The 20,007-nt window shown below is 40.4% G+C and overlaps 1 protein-coding gene across 1 annotated transcript in view; it reads right to left on the bottom strand.

Annotated features, from left to right (window-relative positions):
- ANGPT1 (angiopoietin 1) overlaps positions 1–20,007 on the bottom strand; it is a 476,344-nt gene that overhangs the window by 48,949 nt on the left and 407,388 nt on the right. Inside the window, exon 11 of the transcript XR_013824499.1 lies at positions 6,967–7,091. The gene's annotated coding sequence lies outside the window, so the exon portion shown is untranslated. The remainder of the gene's footprint in view (positions 1–6,966; positions 7,092–20,007) is intronic.

Raw genomic sequence — 20,007 nt, 5'->3', positions numbered from 1 at the left:
CCGGGAAGATCCCACATGCCGCGGAGCGGCTGCGCCCGTGAGCCATGGCCGCTGAGCCTGCGCGTCCGGAGCCTGTGCTCCGCGACGGTAGGGGCCACAGCAGTAAGAGGCCCACGTACCGCAAAAAAAAAAGAAAAAGAAAAAAACTTTGGGGCTTCCCTGGTGGCGCAGTGGTTGAGAGTCCGCCTGCCGATTCAGGGGACGCGGGTTCGTGCCCCGGTCCGGGAGGATCCCACATGCCGCAGAGCTGCTGGACCCGTGAGCCATGGCTGCTGAGCCTGTGCGTCCGGAACCTGTGCTCCGCAACGGGAGGGGCTACAGCAGTGAGAGGCCCGCGTACCGCAAAAAAAAAAAAAAAAAAGAAAAAAAGAAAAAATCTTAAAGATAAATGATAATTTAATGATATCATTAAATATCAGCAATGATAAGATTAAGATAAATGGTTTTATTAATAATAATGGATTAATAATAAGAGAAATATAATTTCTCCTATTACTTGATAGTATGATCCACGTCCTGGTATATATTATACCATACGTGGTTCAGATATTCATTTAAAAATGAGATTACTGTTTTTTTACTATGATACATAAGTACTATAATATTAGTATTTCCTTTTTATTGAGCTATATATATATACATTTATATATATAATAAAATGCCATTTTAACCATTTTAAGTGTACAATTCAGTGGCATTAATTATTTTCACAATGTGTGCAACCATCACCACTATCTCCAATATTTTCATTACCTGAAGCAGATACTCTGTACCCATTAAGCAATAATTCCCTGTTACTCCTTTCTGCAACCACTAATCTACTTGCTGTCTCTGTGAATTTTCCTATCCTAAATATTTCATATAAGTGGAATTACACAGTATTTATCCTTTTGTGTCTGGCTTATTTCACTTAGCATAATATTTTCAGAGTTCATCCATACTGTAGCAGGTATTAGAACTTTATTCCTTTTTATGACTGAATAATATTCCACTGTATGTATACACCACATTTTGTCTATCCATTTATCTGTCGATAGAGCCTTGGGTTGTTTCCTCTTTTTGAGGAATTTTAATGCCTGAATTAACATTGACATACATGTTTCTTCTGGAGTCCCTGTTTTTCAATCTTTTGGAATTGCTAGGTCATATAGTAGTTCTATTTCGAGCTTTTTGAGGAATGGCCAACAGTTTTCAATAGCAGCTGTATTATTTTACATCCCCAACAATAATGTACAAGGTTTCTACTTTCTCTCTGTTTCAGCAACACTTGTTATTTTCTGGGTTTTGTTTGTTTGATTATAGCCATCCTAATAGGTGTGAAATGGTATCTCACTGTGGTTTTGATTTGCACTTCCCTAATGACTAATAATGTTCAGAGCTTTTGAAATGCGTATTGGTCATGTATATATCTTCTTTCAAGAAATGTCTATTCAAGTCCTTTGTATGTTTTTTAATTGGGATGTTTGTCTTTCTCTTGTTGAGTTGTTATGAGTTCTTTATATTTTCCGGGTATTAAACCTTTGTCAGATTTAACATTTTCAAACATTTCTCTCATTGTGTGGGTTGCCTTTTCACTCTGTTGATAGTGTCTTTTGATGTAAAAAAGTTGCTTTTTTTAAATTTTAATGAAGTCCAATTTATCTATTTTTGTTGTTTCTGTTGCCTGTGCTTTTAGCATTATTTTTAAGGAACAATTGCCAACTCAAAGGTTGTAAAGATTTGCCTTATATTTTTGCCTAAGAGTTTTACAGTTTTAACTCTTAAATTTAGGTTTTAATCCATTCTGAGATAGTTTTTGTATCTCGTGTAAGGTAAGGGTCCAACTTCATTTTTCTTATACATGGATTTCTAGTTTTCCCAGCACTATTTGTTGAAGAGACTGTTTGTTCTCTCCCCCGTTGAATGGTCTTGGCAACCTTTGTGGAAAATCATTTGACCAAATGTGCAAGAGTTTTTTTCTGGGCTTCTGGGTCTGCTATTATATTCCATTGGTCTATATATCTAGCCCTATGCCAGTTTCACACTGTTGTTGTTGTTTTTTTTAGTTACTGTACAGAGTTTTTATATAACTATTTTCTAATCAGCCACTATAAGAGTTGAGGGTCAGCAACTTTGTGTGTAGGTAAATCACCTGTGTCCCATAAAACACTGAGTTCAATTAGCTAACTCTAATTCCATTCTTAGAGAACTGGAGCTCACTAATATCCAATTTTCTTCTCATTCTGGAAGGACTTAAGACTTCAGGGGTCATATGAATAGTTCTGGCCAATAGGCCCTGAATAGACATGACATGTGTCACTTCTAGATCAAACATGAGAGCGGCTGTGAGATCTCCATGGCTCTCTTCTCCTGCTTTGACAATCAAGGAGGTGGTGGGTTCTAATGGTGCAGCTACAGAGGTGGAGCCCAGCCTTTGTCTGTGACTGTGGAGCGACTGTGGAGCAGAGACACCCCTAATCCCTGCATTTTTATCCACCCCAGGCAGCCTGTGTTGGACTAGTAGCATGTGTGACAAATGACCTTTTGTTGTGGTAAACCACAGGGATTGGGGGGCATATGGTTAAAATAGCACAAGTGCTCTCAAAGTGTGGCCCCTGGACAAAGAGCATCAGCTTCAGAAAGGAACTTATTAGAAATGCAGATTCTCAGGCCCTACCCCAGAATACTGAGTCAGAATCTCTGAGGTTGGGGCCCAGAAATCTATAAGTTAAAAATCCCTCCAGGATATTCTGATACAAGCTAACGTTTGAACACTATTGCAGAAGCATAATCTAACCTATCTTAACACCTCGTGATGGATTTTTTAACTTGTTGAATAATCAGGTACAATCTATGTATTAGAAATGGAAAAAATAAAGCTAACTGCATATTTTTCATCATGATCTTCTTTACCATTCCTACTATTACAACGTTAGTTCTGGGGGGGTATTGAGTTCAGCTGCAGTATAGGGTATGAGAAGAGGAGTAATGGAAAAGAAGATTGTGAATAAAGGCTCGGGCCATATCAAGCATGTTGTATGTACACTTAATGCTCAGTAAATGATGATTAGCTTCCTCTGCCCTTTAGCTCCCTAGTACTTCTTCTTTTTTTTTTTTTTTTGCAGTACGTAGGCCTCTCACTGTTGTGGCCTCTCCCGTTGCGGAGCACGGGCTCCGGACTCACAGGCTCAGCGGCCATGGCTCATGGGCTCAGCCGCTCCGCGGCACGTGGGATCTTCCCGGACCGGGGCACGAACCCGTGTCCCCTGCATCGGCAGGCGGACTCTCAACCACTGCGCCACCAGCGAAGCCCCCCTAGTACTTCTTGATTGGACTAATGCAGAAGCCCCCTCTCTGTTCTGTTCAGTTTTTCTCCATGCTAGTCTCCCTACAGTTCACTACTAGTTTGCATTAACCGTTCAGAAGTTCAACTTTGATCACATCATTTTTAACAGATTTATTGCGATGGAATTCACCTTGGGGAACTTGGAGTTAAGGGCGGGTTCCCACCATTACTAGAAAGGATAAGAATGGCTCACTATGCCTAAACTGTTTGCACAAAGGATGTGGTTTCGATTAACTCCTGCTTTCTGTTTGGAAGTCTGGAATTTTTTTACACGCTAGGCAGAGTGCCTAGGTGAGCAGCCTCCAGTAAAAGCCAGTCTCTAATGAACTTCCCTGCTAGACAACTTTTACATGTGTTCTCACAACGTGGGGACAGAGGAATTAATGCATCCTGTGTGATCCACTAGGAAAGGCTCTTGGACGCTTGCACCTGGTTTCCTCTGCACCACACCTCATTCACGTTTTCTCCTTGTTGATTTTACTTTGTCACCTTTCACTGCAATAACTTGTAGTCCTGAGTACAACTGTATGCTGAGTCCTCTGAGTTGTCCTAGTGAATTGTGGGACTCAGTGCGGTCTTGAGGATCCCCAACATAACCTCCATCTGTTAGCTTCTGCTAATTGCTAACTGATTGCTCTATTGTTTTTGAGGATGCCCTGGGGCATAAATTGTTTCACAGTTTAATCCAATTAATGTCCAGCCCTTTGTAGGGACAGGGGATTGCCAGACTTTGAGACAAGCTTCACCCTGGCAGGGCTCCTCTTAGCTGTCTCTTTCCTTGTTTCTCTCTCAGACTAGTTTTATGGAGCTATCAGTTTTTTCTCAACTGCTCAGAATCAAGGTCACCAATGTTTGCCACACCTTCAGGCAAAGACTTCCCCATGCTCTGTTCCAAATGAAGTCTGTTTCCTTAGAGAAACAGAGAACTTCAGAGCTCTCTGATCTTACGGCTGGACAAACTGAGGGCAGAACTGCGATTCCACAGCAATGGAGCTGGGGCCGGAGACACAAGGCTTGCTTCTTCCATAAAGATATGCTGCTCTTCCAGCAAAGGGTACTGGGTGGGGAGGTAGCCCCTGTTCTTGCAGGCTGAGCCTTCTGGCATGGATCCTACTCCCTATGAGAGAACTGATGTAGAGGCAGTTGAGGCCTTGTCTTCTTGGCCTAACACATCTGGGGTAGGGACCCTGCCCTATGAGTGGAGGTTGGTCAGCGGACGCAAGCTCCAGTCCTCTTAGCCTGGAAGGGCTTTGGCAACACAGGATGTGGGAATGAGAGAGGGCAGCTGGCCCCTCCTGGGGTGGAATTGTCATCCGAGAGGAGGAGGTGGGGGAAGAGGCCCATCTCTTGGCCACTCCTGCCTGGAATAGAGCTTCTGTTACACTGATCAAGGGAAGTGCGGTAGCAGATTGTAACTAAGATGCCACAGGCTCTCACTGTTCTTATTAAGAGTTAATAGATAGGGAGGGTGGGAGGGAGGGAGACGCAAGAGGGAAGAGATATGGGAACATGTGTACATGCATAACTGATTCACTTTGTTATAAAGCAGAAACTAACACACCATTGTAAAGCAATTATACTCCAATAAAGATGTTTAAAAAATAAATAAATAAGAGTTAATAGATTTCCTTGAATGAATATTTCCCTATTTAAGATTTCCAGAGATAAGTGGTTGTTTTTTAAAATTATCATTTATAATTTTCATCAGGTAATCAGTCTCTTTATTGGGCAAAGCGTTCTCTGAGCTCCTCATACCACCATTCTGGAAGTCCTACTTCTGATCATATTATTATACTCAAAAATGTCAAAGACTCACTATTTCCTAGTGAAATAAAATCTATATTCCTTAGCTTGATTGTCAACGTTCTGTATCATTTGGCTCCGTATGGTATCACTGTAAGCACGACAGAGCAGATCTGGTGTTCCTGGAACATATCTTGTGCTGTTCACTCTGTCAAAACTTTCATTTCCTTTCATATCATAACACATATTCATATTCTTCAGTACATCAATATAAATACACCTTTTTTTGTCTTTGGCTAATTTTCCAGCTCACAGTTGTCTCTCCCTATAAAATGTGTTAGAATATAAAGACACTAATCGCATTCTCTTTTTCCAATTTTGTACAAGTGTTAATAGATGCTATCATTCACTGCAGTTATTAGCACAACACCTGACACATAGTAGACACTCTAGAAATATTTCTTGTTTCGTGAGCAAATGGCTACATGAGAACAAGTCAGAGCAGCATGTCAAAAGCAAGGTCTTTACCATTTAAAGAGGACTTTCTCACACATGCTTCCCATGTGCTTGTCCCAGCAACGATATTGGTCAAGATTGTCATTATTACTCCCAGGAGGAAATTGGGGCTTTTGAATGTAAGATTTCTACCTCAGATCATAGAGTTACTGAGTCGCCATTGCAGAGCTGAGTTCAGAGCCTGGGCTCTGTTAAAAACCAAAGTCTTTCTATAGTGAAAACGATCAGCAAAAGTTAAGTACCTTCTCCTACTGAGGCTTGTTCATTTTTCAGTTGGAAAGGGATAAGGGCAATTAAAAATAAGGACAAAATAGATAAAGGAATCCCTTTCTGAAGTTTTTGCTTAGATTATCTAAAATGTAAACTTAAGGCTTTGGTAATGAATGCTGGCTATATAATAGATAGGAACAAAGTCAGTTTATTCTTCACAAAAAACGCTCTGTGCTAACCTAATCACATGGCCATTTTATTACAGTAACTATGTTGTTTTGAAAAATAACTCATTCCACTGAAGATGAAAGATAAGTGACTGCAGTATATGGAACAAAAAGGGGAACTTTTGTTGTATGTATGAGTAAGGCTAAGGGCGGGTGAGAGTTGCCTGAAGAAAATGATTTGGGAAGGAATTAACTTCTGGGTGATGGGTAAGGCTATTTAGAAATGACATCTCGCTCCTTTCTTTCAGTCCCTGAACCACCTGTGTACTCATTCACCGAGGGTTACTTTAGCTTCCCTCAGAAAAGCCCTGTTTAATTGACGTTCAGTAGATTTTGTTCACTACACTTGGCATCGTATCTGATTCCTCCACTTAGACGGGTAGCAATCAACAGAGGGGCTTTTTTTGGTAGGTGTTCGTTAAGAGTTAAAAAGTAACTCTTTATCCAGTCTCTTGAAGAGGCAGAACCAATATCACAACACTGTACCCTGTGCCCTGAACGCTGAACCTTGAGCATCACTTCGCCTATCTTTAAAATGGGCATATTATTCTATTTATGTGTTGCCCTAATGATTAAAAAAAATATGTGAACATGTCTAGCAAAATGCCTGGCCTATGATATGTGCTCAACAAGGTTCTACTTGCCTGCTTTGCCTTTCCATTGCTGCTACCCTCTAGACATGGTCCCAGATCCCCTGATTAGCTTTATCAAAGTGGATAAAAATATATACAAAAGAATGTTGTTGATGCAGTACATTAAAGGGACTTGAATTTTCCCATCATTCACTTATTTTAACTGTGCCGTTATAGTGGTGGGGGGGAGTGGGTGAGTAGTGAAGGAAGCTGTGGCAATGTCGTATGTACAGATCACACAAATAATAGATGATTTACCCTGTGTTTTCCAGTTTGAAAAGCATTTTCATGTACATAATCTCATTTGACTCACCCCAAGCACGATGATGTAGATGTGCTCAATGTGCCTTCTACAAATAAAGAGACTGAAGTTCAGAGATGATCGATGATACACCAAACATATTCAAATGGAAACGTTAATACAGGTGACCACGTTTTCTATGGAGAGAAAAGAAGTGGTCATTTTATAATACTTTGTAGAAAGAAAGATGGCAACAGACAGGTAATTTTAGATTAGGAATGAGACATCATATTTATGCTTAGGGGTGAGGAACAAAATTTATTTGGGGACTGTACTTGCAATTATGCAACTTCTCATTGCTGGTATCAGATTTTCTTTGAAAATAATTTTCATCCTCCTTCTCTTGTTGCTCCTATAGAATTTCTGATGAATGCACATGACATTTCAGAGTGAAAGCTTATACACTTTCACTTACCATATATTCCTCCAAACAAAAAGCTCTTCTTGGATAACAACAAGGAATTTGGAACAGTATAAAAGAATTGCATTTTATTGACCATTTCCTTAGTTTTAGTTCATTTATAATAAATGGGTTGAAGAGTCCAATGAATGGGTTGAAATGCCATTATTATTTGTCAATATACTTTTATTCACTTTCTTTAACTTTAAATCTCTGAATATTCCTGACTTCCTGATGCATTATTTTTAAATCCTAAGAACTTTCATTTTTTCCTTTTATTTGGTAGGAACAATATTTATATGGTTTGTTTCCAATTAAAATAAGAGGTGTGTAATAGTAAATACTTATTTATAGTAACCAATTCACTCATAAATGTGGGAAGATTTCAATAAGAAAATACTAAAGAACCAAAATATATAAGTTTAAGGAAAAAAAATGAAAGTAACTTAAGCAACCTGAGTTTAGGAGAAATAGAATGAAATGATGTGAATATTTTTGGTCTATGGTCTTCTATACTAATAATTAAATTATTTGGAAGAATTATTTTATTCACATTGTATATTATTAATGTCATCATTTAATTAACATCAACAAAATTTTAGAATTCATGGCTAAAGACAAAGGAAATTTAACATGGACTTTAGAGAGAGTTTTATTTCTTCCTGGAAATATATATTAAATTTTATTCTAGGTTCACTTTACAGAAAATTAAACCTTGATTTACTTTTAGTCTAATTTTTCTTACGAGATTGAAACTCCTTTTTAAAAATTGTTATCTCTGATAACATTACCCAGAACACTTGCTGAAGATAAACACGATGGAATCAACACAGTAATGTGATATTTCCTCGTGGAATACCAAGCTTATCCCCCCTGGGACAGGAAACCCATAATCAACTGTGAAGGTTGTGAAGGTCTTTCTTACACACTAGATTGATCCGATAATCCGTACCATGTTTGGACATATTGTATGTACTACAACTTATATTCTTTTGCTTCTATGGCAACTGATGGCTTTGTAAACTTTTGAAGCACTAGGGAAAGAAACATATTGGCAGAATGCTTAGGTTTTCATTTTTCCATAAGATAGAAAAAGCAAGATATTCAACAACTAGCTGTGATGATGTGACAGAGATTATTTAATTATTCTTGACATGCTCCTACGTAGCCAAGAAGTAATCTTAATTTTGCTAAAGGCCAGCATTGATTTAAAAACAAACTCAAAATACAAACATTTATTTTGTTATTTTAATGAAACAATAGATTTTTCAGTACAACAGGCACGTGAAGCATATGTACCATTTTGGTATAACTGGAAATGAAACCTTGCTATTTTGAGTATCCAAATGGATTTTAGTTTTGAGTCACTGTGTCTTTTTTTTTTTTTTTTTTTTTCGGTACGCGGGCCTCTCACTGTTGTGGCCTCTCCTGTTGCGGAGCACAGGCTCCGGACGCGCAGGCCCAGCGGCCATGGCCCACGGGCCCAGCCGCTTCGCGGCATGTGGGATCCTCCCGGACCGGGGCACGAACCCGCGTCCCCTGCATCGGCAGGCGGACTCTCAACCACTGCGCCACCAGGGAAGCCCAAGTCACTGTGTTTTAATGCCAAAAAATTGATTAGATTTTTAGAAATCTCAAGTTTCTTAAATGTATTTCTACATGATAAAATTTAAATAAATATTTGCTGTTTTTCATCAAAACTAGTTTTCTTAATTGGCTAATTATTTCTATTGAGATAGGTCAGGGGTTAACAAACTGTAGCCTATGAGCCAAATCCAGCCTGGTGATGTGTTTGTACATCTTGTGATCTAAGAATGATATTTATATTTTAATGGATGAAAAAAATTTTAAGGAATAATACTTCATAACACATGAAAATTATCTGAAGTTTAAATTTTAGTGTTTTTAAATAAAGTTTTCCTGGAACATAGCCACGCTCATTCCTTTGTGTATAGTCTATGGCTGCTTTCGCACAATAATAGCAGATTGAGTAGTTGGGACACAGCTCTTATGGCCCACAAAGCTGAAAACGTTCATTATCTTGCCCTTACCGAAAAAGTTTGCTGGCCCCAGAAATAGTTACCTCTAAATCCCAGATGGCTACTAAAATGCACACGTAGACACACACACACACACATATACACGTATACTCAGTGCATCCTGGGTGTGTGTTCTATGAAAAACTTTCCATTCCAAATACTTTGATTCATGGGAATTATCATTTTATATTTTGAATATATCTTTTCAAGTTTAAAAATTATTAGGAAAACAGTTTCCTATATTTACCATCAAGACCATGACAGTTGAAAAAAAAAACCCCAAAACTAAAGAGAACCTATATTGTGCAAATATAAATGTCATAGGTTAAATGTACTTAAATCCTGGGGTCACAAACTGATTGCACTGATATGTGAAGTATCCATATTCTCCTTCCTTATTCCCCACCATTGAACTGAAACATCAGTATAGTCATTATTACGACATTTGTTGTTACACGGTTGATACTATTGTTCAGAGTGGTATGTTGGACCATTACTGAAAAATGATGGAATCTAGAGTTAACTTAATTTTAATAATTTGTATTATCTTGACTGGAAATCCAATTATATGTTACTTAACAGTCTGATGTCTAATTGACATCATATATCTCTATGATATGATAAGACATATCCAACAATTTACACACTGATCTGTATTTTCCAAAGAAAGAGCTCAGCTGAAAATAGCTTTCAAATTGTGCAGAGTTCTGGGGAGGCAATGGCTTGTGGGAGAGATATAAGGAAGAAGCCAAAGGGTTTAAGGTCCTTGACCTTTGCCCCTTTCAGCCAAGCAGTTTTTGTTTTCTGACCTTCATGAAGATTATTATTATTATTATTATTTTTGTGGTACGCGGGCCTCTCACTGTTGTGGCCTCTCCTGTTGCAGAGCACAGGCTCCGGACGCGCAGGCTCACGGGCCCAGCCGCTCTGCGGCATGTGGGATCTTCCCGGACTGGGGCACAAACCTGCGTCCCCTGCATCGGCAGGGGGACCCTCAACCACTGCGCCACCAGGGAAGCCCTTCATGAAGATTTTTAATGTTCTACTTTTGCTAAATGCAGTGGCTTTATACCGTGTCAACTTAGGCTAACTAGAACTACATTTTCCAGAAATCCCTTCCCTATATGATTCCAGGTTAGCCTTGGCCACAAGGGAAGTTTGCATTGGATTTGGTAGTCAAGTGGAGAGGTATCATGATGCTCTGAAGTTCAGGGTAGGGCCAGCTCCTACACATTGTCACTGATCTGCCAGATCCCTTTGTTTGCTTGAGACAGCACATCGTCCCCTAGCTCCTTCAGCTTCTCCATGCCCTCAGCCTGTCAAGATGGAACTCTCCAATGGTGCAGGGTGCTAGCTTCTTTTGCAGGGCACCCACATCATCACGGTTGGAGGTGGGAAGGAACAGAGGTAAATTTCAGTTTGACCTCATGGCTTTCTGTTGTCCTTGAGAGTTTCAGTTTGTGCATGCTCTCTCTGCTTCACGTTCAGGGTTTCTTCCCAGAAAGACTGATTCTGCTGACCTACAGCAACTTCAGACCCACTCCCGGACACAGATGCAACAACCTTCCATACATGTCTTCACAGATCACACTTTTTTGGGGTAATACCAAAAATAAGTCCCTTATTCCATATCACTTCAAGAGGTATACCTCTCTAATGGAATCATAACAGGTGTACTAAAAAGTATTTGAAAGTTATTCATCATCCATACATATTGTTTCATAAATAAGGAAATTGCAATTCATAGAAAATAGTAGTCAACATCATCACAGGAGTAATAGTAGTAAACATTTACCCAGGGCTTTCTAAGTAAATACTTTAGCATGTAAAGTCACCTAATCCTCATTCTAACTCTGTAAATTAGTGATATCGTTTTTCCCACTTTAAAGGCGAGTAAAACTGAAGCAGAGAGAATGTACATTTAAGTCTTGAGGTCATAGTTATTTAAATAGTGGAGTTAGTTAGAATTTGAATCAAAGCAGTTTGATTCACTCCAAGTTCTTAATCATAGCTTATCTTTGATGGTAGAGATTTTGTGGAGATGAACTGAAAAACAATTGTTTTCCAGGTCTCTATTTTCCCAGGCAATTGCTTAAACAATTCACAACTACTTATTGAGTATCTACTGGAGAGTCTGTCCTAGACAAGCAAGACAAACAAGGCTCCTGCCTTCATGGAATCAGCATATATTTTGTTATACCTGCATTTGTGAAATGAGAATTGTGCTCCTGTTTGAAGCTATATCTATACTATCATTCTCACTCTTTCCCTCTATGTAGCTATATTTCATTGCATTCCAAACATAAATTTGTTAGAGGTGATTTGAGGAAAATCATAGGCATTTAGAGCAAATGTATGGAATCCTAAGAAATAATAAAAACTTTGTAGTTTTTAACATATTTAAAATAGAATTTGTATTTTAAAAAATGTAATCATTTCACATGAAAATTATGATACACATGGTTTGGAAAGAAAATTATATAGGTCCACTTTCTAATTCAGAAATGAATAGACAGGTCAAATATGTACTGTGGTTGGCCATATATTATCACGAATAAGCCACAGTAGTAGAAACCCTTTAGACACTTACACCTTTTGGAGAACGCTGGTAGCGCTCACTCTGAAGATTCTTGATAACATGTGTAATTGACTATAAACTAGAATCAATATTAAACTTGGCTCTAGTGTGGAACTTCTGTTATCCAAGAATTGTCTTTCCAGGAAGCTCAATCTTCTATAACAAGTTCTAGCCTTTAAGTAGCCTTCTAAAATGAACCTTTCTATGCTGTGAAGAAGATGCCTTAAATGGCAATGAAAATCTTTAGGGCCTGTCATTATGTTGCCATTCAGAAAGGATCTTTCTGCTGGCTGGTGGTGTCAATAAATGCCATTCTTTCATGCATTACTTGGGAGGTTTGTGAGAGAAGTGACAAGAGATAAATGAGACAAGAAGAAGAAAAGAGGTTCAGACAAGGTAAGAAAGCAATAAAATGAGATTTCATACAGAGGTAATTGCAGTTAGAAGTGGCAATAGGAGGGGTGAGTAGCAAACTGCGGGGGAGGGGAATGAACACTTGTGTTTGATTAGCCCTTAAATGCATAGATATCATTAAGGCTTAACTCTGGGTGAATTGTTAGATGAAGCAACCTCCTTTCCCTCCACTTTCTCTTTCCATTTGTGTAGCATTGAATCCTCCCTCTGCTCCCTGACTGATGCTTCCTCTTGCCAGATAGGATGACTTATCCATAGAATTTTCAAAAAGGACTGATTCTCTGTAATGTTGTCCTTTTTGCTCCCTTTTCTCTCTATGAATATCCTGGCTATTGAGAGCAAGGGTTCAGGAAAGGGGTGAGTTTAGAGAAAAAGATTCTGCCTTTGTTGTAGGGAAGTTCTGAGGTTGTCCAACACTGCCTATGACTGGGGGTAAACCAGTCTAATTCTGAGGTCCAACTTTGGGAAGTCTACCATTGACTAGGCTAGCTCAGGTACCATTATGTCAGGCTGTCCTGGAGCTTGGATGGAAGTATAGTCTGTTCTCTTACTGGTAGACCACAGGATATGTGGGAGTACTGAGGAGAAGTGGGAGAAGTGCCTTATCTCATTCACTTGTTCCATCGTATCTCACAGGACTTAGAGCTGCCCAGTATGTGATACAACCACTGTATGAAGGCATGCACTCATGCCCCAGGGGTCCTATCAGACTGCAGTGCTGGAGAGTGACAATGGTGTTATCATGTTAACAGAAGGGGCCTCCCACTCCTCTATCTAACCCTTATAATGCCCATGACAAGAAAGAAGGCATGTAGGGAAACTTGGACAGCTCGCTTCTAGGCTTTAGGGAAATATGCTCATTTTCCTTTTGGTTCATCCTTCCGTGACTTTTACCATTTACAGCGATGAGATTACAAGGACTAACTTTGGATCTGAGACAAAGGTTCAACCAAGCCTGCTAAGGCAAGCCTCAAGCAAGAGTGTCAAAAGGAAAACATATGTCTCTCACAACAGCCAGCCTAGTATGTGGCAGAGAAGACCAAGAGGGACTCGGGGCTAAGGCCTATCAAGTAACAAAGAGTATTTTTGCCTAGACCGTCAAGTTGTATCTCTCTCAGGACCCGTGATGGAAAAAGGCATCTGGTCAAGGATGGGGCACTTTTGTAGTCTGGCTATGTTTCCTTCTTTGTCTCAGAGATGGTTCTGATAAAACTGCTGCCTTTTTCTCACGAATAAATTAGCAGAAGCCCTGGGTCAGTGTCTAAGGAAAGAGACTCTAGCCAAAAGTGTGTTAATCTACTGAATTCTGCTACACCTTTTTTTTGGTAACACATGACATTCTCACTTATAGGATAAAAATCTATAGAATCTTATAGAGTAACACTGTAACTTCTCTCTTTGGGACCCTTTATTTTCAGCCTCACTTATATACTTGCAGAAAGTTCTCCAGGGCTTCCCTGGTGGTGCAGTGGTTGAGAGTCCGCCTGCCGATGCAGGGGACACGGGTCCGTGCCCCGGTCTGGGAAGATGCCGCGGAGCGGCTGGGCCCGTGAGCCATGGCCGCTGAACCTGCGCGTCCGGAGCTTGTGCTCTGCAACGAGAGGCCACAACAGTGAGAGGCCCGCGTACCGCAAAAAAAAAAAAAGTTCTCCAGTCTTTATCCATTTGTTTATTCAAACTGCTACTTTGAAAAGTTCTGCAAAATGTTGGATTGTGCCAGTTAATCTCAGGCATGGTACTGTGTTTGTTTGCTTGGATCTGCAGCTCTCTGTGGCTTTAATGCTCTATTCTTTTTGTCTTCTCTTTGCTGGATGTGCTCTACTGACACAGGTGATGGTTACATTCTCCTCCTTAGATGGGAAGGGTTTCTCTCTTCTTTTTTTTTTTTTTTTTTTTTTTGTGGTACGCGGGCCTCTCACAGTTGTGGCCTCCCCTGTTGCGGAGCACAGGCTCCGGACGCGCAGGCTCAGCGGCCATGGCTCACGGGCCCAGCCGCTCCGCGGCATGTGGGATCTTCCCGGACCGGGGCACAAACCCGTGTCCTTTGCATCGGCAGGCCGACTCTCAACCGCTGCGCCACCAGGGAAGCCCTCTCACTTCTTTATTAGAGTTAGTGTTGAAAACTAGCCCGCCCGTTGTATAGCACCGTGCACAGATTTTGATGTAGCCCCATTACAGTCATGGCAGGGGCACTGCTGCTAAGCGACTTCACACCCAGTATCACGTGGGATTTGGGATTTGGGGCCTTGGTTCCTGTGACTGTTGAAGGCGTTAGAAACAATAGGATAAGCCAAAATATGGTTCACAGCACATCTATGAGCATAATAACATTGATTGTTCTGTAGATAATATTTTCTATAATATGTGGTATTTTCTTAAGTGTGTTCTAGAGAGCATGAGTTTTGAGACTTTTGGATAACGGTTCAACGAGAAAAGCATTTTGATACCGGGAAATGTTGCATATTATAACCACCTCATGGAAAATTATAACTATACTAGCATTTTTTGGTGGGGGGGCTGCGTTGGGTCTTCATTGCAGCACACAGGCTTTCTCTAGTTGCAGCGAGCGGGGGCTGCGCTTCCTTGCGGTGCGTGGGCTTCTCATTGTGGTGGCTTCTCTTGTTGCGGAGCATGGGCTCTAAGGCTCTAGGCGTGTGGGCTTCAGTAGCTGTGTCACGCCAGCTGAGTAGTTGTGGCTCACGGGGTCTAGAGCACAGGCTCAGTAGTTGTGGTTCACGGGCTTAGTTGCTCCGTGGCATGTGGGATCTTCCTGGACCATGGATTGAAACCGTGTCCCCTGCATTGGCAGGCAGATTCACAACCACTGCGCCACGAGGGAAGTCCCAACTATACTAGCATATTAAAAGCAAGTAATTTTGCCATAAATAAACTGTTTTAATTTTTTAATCCAGTATTTCTGGATTTTATTTAAACACAGACTTTTCTTTCTTGTCATCAAATCATTTTTTCACATGGAAGATGATAATGAAAAGCAAAGTGCAGAACCATATTATTGGTTGTGCTCACATGAAGAAAGGAAATGGACATGTCTTTATATCCAAGGATGGGAAGGGTCAATGAAGCAATATAACATAGATTCATGCCCCTTGTTTAATATCAGGGTTAAGAAAGGGCAGTTATTGAAAGTCTTTGTAGGTTTTGAGTGGAAAAGATATGATTAAATACCTCATTGAGTGATGTGCTAAAACTGTGCTCTGAGGATCCTTTCCAGCCCCCCTGATGCGTGTGGTGGACATTGCTGGGTTTCTTCAATAACTGCTTCTCCTATTCTGCCAGGCACGTGGAAGACTGTACTTCTCAGTCCTTTTACTTGTTGGCTAGGCAATGTGATGAGTACTGGCCAGTGAAATGTGGGCCGAAGTGACACATTTCACTTCCTGGTAAAGGAGAAAGGAATGAAGAGTCTGTGAAATTATCCAGTCTCTTTCTTTCCCTGTCCTTGTAATCAAGTCCATGAGCTTCTGAAAGTAAAGTAATGAGGTGGAGGAACCCCCTTTAAATTGGATCCTTGAGTGACTGTGAGGACCTTCATCTACCCCCACCTTTTCCCACATCCCATCACTCTCACTCACCTAACTCAGACATACAGAATGAGCAAGAAACACTTGTTGACCAAAGTGACTGAGAATTAGAGATTACTTGCTACTGCAGCATAACTAAGCCTCCCCAGAGTACGTGTGTGTGTGTGTGTGTGTGTGTGTGTGTGTGTGTTGTGAGGGGATGGTAGTCCAGATCTCCATACTCAATGTTTCCCCTCTTTTTTTTTTTTTGCGGTACGCGGGCCTCTCACTGTTGTGGCCTTTCCCCTTGTGGAGCACAGGCTCTGGACGCGCAGGCTCAGCGGCATGGCTCACAGGCCCAACTGCTCCACGGCATGTGCGATCTTCCCGGACCGGGGCACGAACCCGTGTCCCCTGTATCGGCAGGCGGACTCTCAACCACTGCGCCACCTGGGAAGCCCTGTTTCCCCTCTTTAAACCTCCTACCCAACCCTGCTGTACAATCAGAGAAACTATATGTTGGTTTGTTTACCATATTAGATGTCTAAAATTCTCAAATAATTCCATTGTTAAAAATATTGGAAATAATTGTTAAATATCATTCCTATTTTATGTTTAAGAATACTGAAGAACCACTCAAGCATACAACTCAGTAAAGTTACTTTTGACAGTGCAGAAGCAGAACTCAAATTCTTGTTTTGTTTTATATTATTTTAAGTTTATCTTATTTTGTTGCACTATAAAGTCAGCAGTTAATAATTTAAAAAATGAAAAAATAATACCAAACAACAGAAGAACAAAAATAGGCTCACCACCCAAAGACAAACACTCTTTGTTTTCTCACGTGTTTATGATCTTTTAAATCAATAATAATGGTAATAATCATCTGTATCTATTGAGTCCTTCCAGATGCCAGACACCCAGAAGTTAAGGGCAAGGCTTTTGGAGTCTGCCTGGTAAGTAGCCATAGTCTCCTCTTATCAGCTGTGTGATCTTGTTCAACCCTCTGCCCATCAGATTCTTCATCTTTAAAACAGGGGTTTTACTGTGGTTTCATAAAGATTGAATAAATTTTAAAATATGTGTAAAATATTAATACTTGGAAGAATGCCTGGATTATTGTAAACACTTAATAACTGTTAGAAATTTTAATTTTAATCTTTTCCCCATTTAATTGTCACATCACGCCTGTGAAATAGGTATTACTATCTTTCTTTTATAGGTAATGTAAAGAAGGATTAGGGAAATTAGTGATTTCCCACAGTCACACAGCCAACAAGGCAGCAGAGACTTATTTCAGAACCTGTTCTCTTAACTACTATAATATAAAAATATGCAATTTTTGTGCAACACACAAATGAGAGGTAGTCCTGTTTCTGATTTTTTCACTATTATAAACAAAATCTTGCATGCAGTGAATGTTACTGTGAATTAAATATCATTTTAATAAAGGTTTTTGTGTGTTTTTATAATTGTTCCTTAGGCTGGATTACCTGTAATGAGGGGAGGGGAGTGGGAAGTGAGAGAAATAGGTGAGGGAGATTAAGAGGTACAAAGTTCCAGTTGCAAAATAAGTGTCTTATTATCATGGTGATCATTCTGAAATGTATAGAAATATCAAATCACTATGTTGAGACTAACATAGTGCTGTAGGTTAATTATACTTCAAGAAACAAACAAACTTATAGCCAAAGACATCAGATTTGTGGTTACCAGAGGAGGGGGACTGAGGGAGGGGGTATTAGATGAAGGTGGGCAAAAGGTACAAACTTCCAGTTATAAAATAAAGAAGCACTACGGATGTAATGTACAACATGATAAATATATTTTAACACTGCTGTATGTTATATATGAAAATTAAGAGAGTAAATCTCAAGAGCTCATCACAAGGAAACTTTTTTTTCCTTTTCTTCTTATTTTTTATCTGAATGCACTGATGGATGTTCACTAAACTTATTGTGGTAAAAATTTTATGATGTATGTGCTGTATGTCAATTATCTCAACAAAATTGGAAGAAAAAGAGGGAAAGAAAAAAGTGTTTTATTTTTAGATTCTTGACTCATACCCTTAAGACACTGTCTAAAATTGTTTTAGCAAGCCCACCAGCTGTAAATAAAGATGTGCTGGGCTTCCCTGGTGGTGCAGTGGTTGAGACTCTGCCTGCCAATGCAGGGGACACGGGTTCGAGCTCTGGTCTGGGAAGATCCCACATGCCGCGGAGCAACTAGGCCCGTGAGCCACAACTACTGAGCCTGCGCATCTGGAGCCTGTGCTCCGCAACAAGCGAGGCCGCGACAGTGAGAGGCCCGCGCACCGCGATGAAGAGTGGCCCCCGCTCGTGGCAACTAGAGAAGGTCCTCGCACAGAAACGAAGACCCAACACAGCCAAAAAAATAATAATAATAATTAATTAAGTTTTTAAAAAAGATGTGCTATCAGAGAAAAATAATTGCTGTTCTGATTTAAAAGGAGAGGTGTTGGTGGTTAATCAACTAGATTTATAAAAAAAAGGATCTCATTTTAATTTGCAGTGGCTTCAATGCTCATTCTTTAACCAACAACATTTTATTTAATATTATATTTTATATAATCAGGTGCTTAAATAGACGTATTATATGGCCCCAAGTCTTCTTTAATTGAACCAGGAATTTAAAGTTTCTGCATGGCTTTATCCTCTGCCATCTTTTCTCCTCACAGCACATTCACTCCAGGGGACAGCATCCTCACCTGAGACTTATCATCGTTATCCTGCCAATGTCCAAATATCCAGATCTCCAAATCTCCAACCCAGATCCTTCTGCTCAGTGCCACCCCAGATATCCACATATGCTCCGAAAAGTACCATCTGGTTATTCCTTGTGTACCTTGAACCCAAATTTTCCAATGCCTCATTCATCTTTACCTCCAGACTAGTTCCTCTTATTTTGTTCCGTATGTGGTGACTTAGTGATTAAAAAAAACATCTATCAGATTGCCCAAACTTGAAATGAATTTCTTTTCTTGATTTTTCTCTTTCCCTCACACTCCAAGGCACATGGGTGCTGACCCCCAAATATCTCTAAAATTAATTTCTTCTTTTCCCCTGTACCAGACATGTTTCATCCTTTGCCTGGAATCAATGAACTCTGATCTCCCTTCCTGCTATCCAGTTCCCACATAATTCAACTTTTGCGCCACCTCCAAAATGACAGAAGATAGCCATCCTATCACACCACCCCCCCATTAAAAAATTCCTGACGTGTTCTTTCCTTTGCTTATATGACAAGACCTAATGTTCATCTGTAAATCTGACGGAGTGCCCACCTCCAGCATCACCCTCTGCCACCTCTGCCCCCCTCTCCCCCACCTCCACATGCGCTACGCTAGAGCAACAGTTTTGAAGTCTGACGGTACATTAGAGTCACCTTGGGAGCTCTTAACAAAGACCGTGCCACGACACCATGCCCAGAGCCTAAGGGTTTGAGTGAAACCTAGACACCGGTATTTTTAAAAACCGTATCCAGGGATTCTAATGTACTGCCAGCATAAGACCCACTTCTCACTAAATTAAACTATTGTAATTTCCTCAATTTTCTTTTTCTGTCTTGCCTTTCTGCCAGGGGTGCCCTTGCTTATCATTTCAATCTTACCTCTATTCATCTTTAAGCACTCAGCTGAAGTTACTTGAGGGGAGAGAGAGTTGGAGTGACTTCGGCACTGCCCCGCCCGCATATTGGCCACGTCCCTTCCATATTTTCTCTCTGTGAACACCTGACAGTTTATCAATCTATGAAGTGCTATGCAAATACAATTTCAAGCCAGCCACTTGTGACAGACTGCTGCCCCTAAGACTCTCCTAGGCAGTTATTCCAAATCTACTGGTTCAAGTGCTACAACCTCAGCAAAATCTTTTTTCTCCATTGGGTAGACTGGGGTGCCCCTGCCTTAGGTGTACCTGGCACCTTGCCTTCTGGCAGCTCTTTGAGAACTCTTGTGGCCATGCTGTACAGTAACTCCTCGTTTGCATGTTTCTAGGGCCACTGGATGCTGTAGCACTCTAAGGTGGCTGCAGCAGAAGCATCTCAGCCATCTTTGTTTCTCTACAGTCGGGCATAGCGTCT

This window comes from Stenella coeruleoalba (genome assembly GCF_951394435.1).
Source record: "Stenella coeruleoalba genome assembly, chromosome: 17".
Taxonomy (NCBI): domain Eukaryota; kingdom Metazoa; phylum Chordata; class Mammalia; order Artiodactyla; family Delphinidae; genus Stenella; species Stenella coeruleoalba.
Note: the sequence above shows the minus strand (reverse complement) of the source record. Positions and strands in the feature narration are given on the sequence as shown.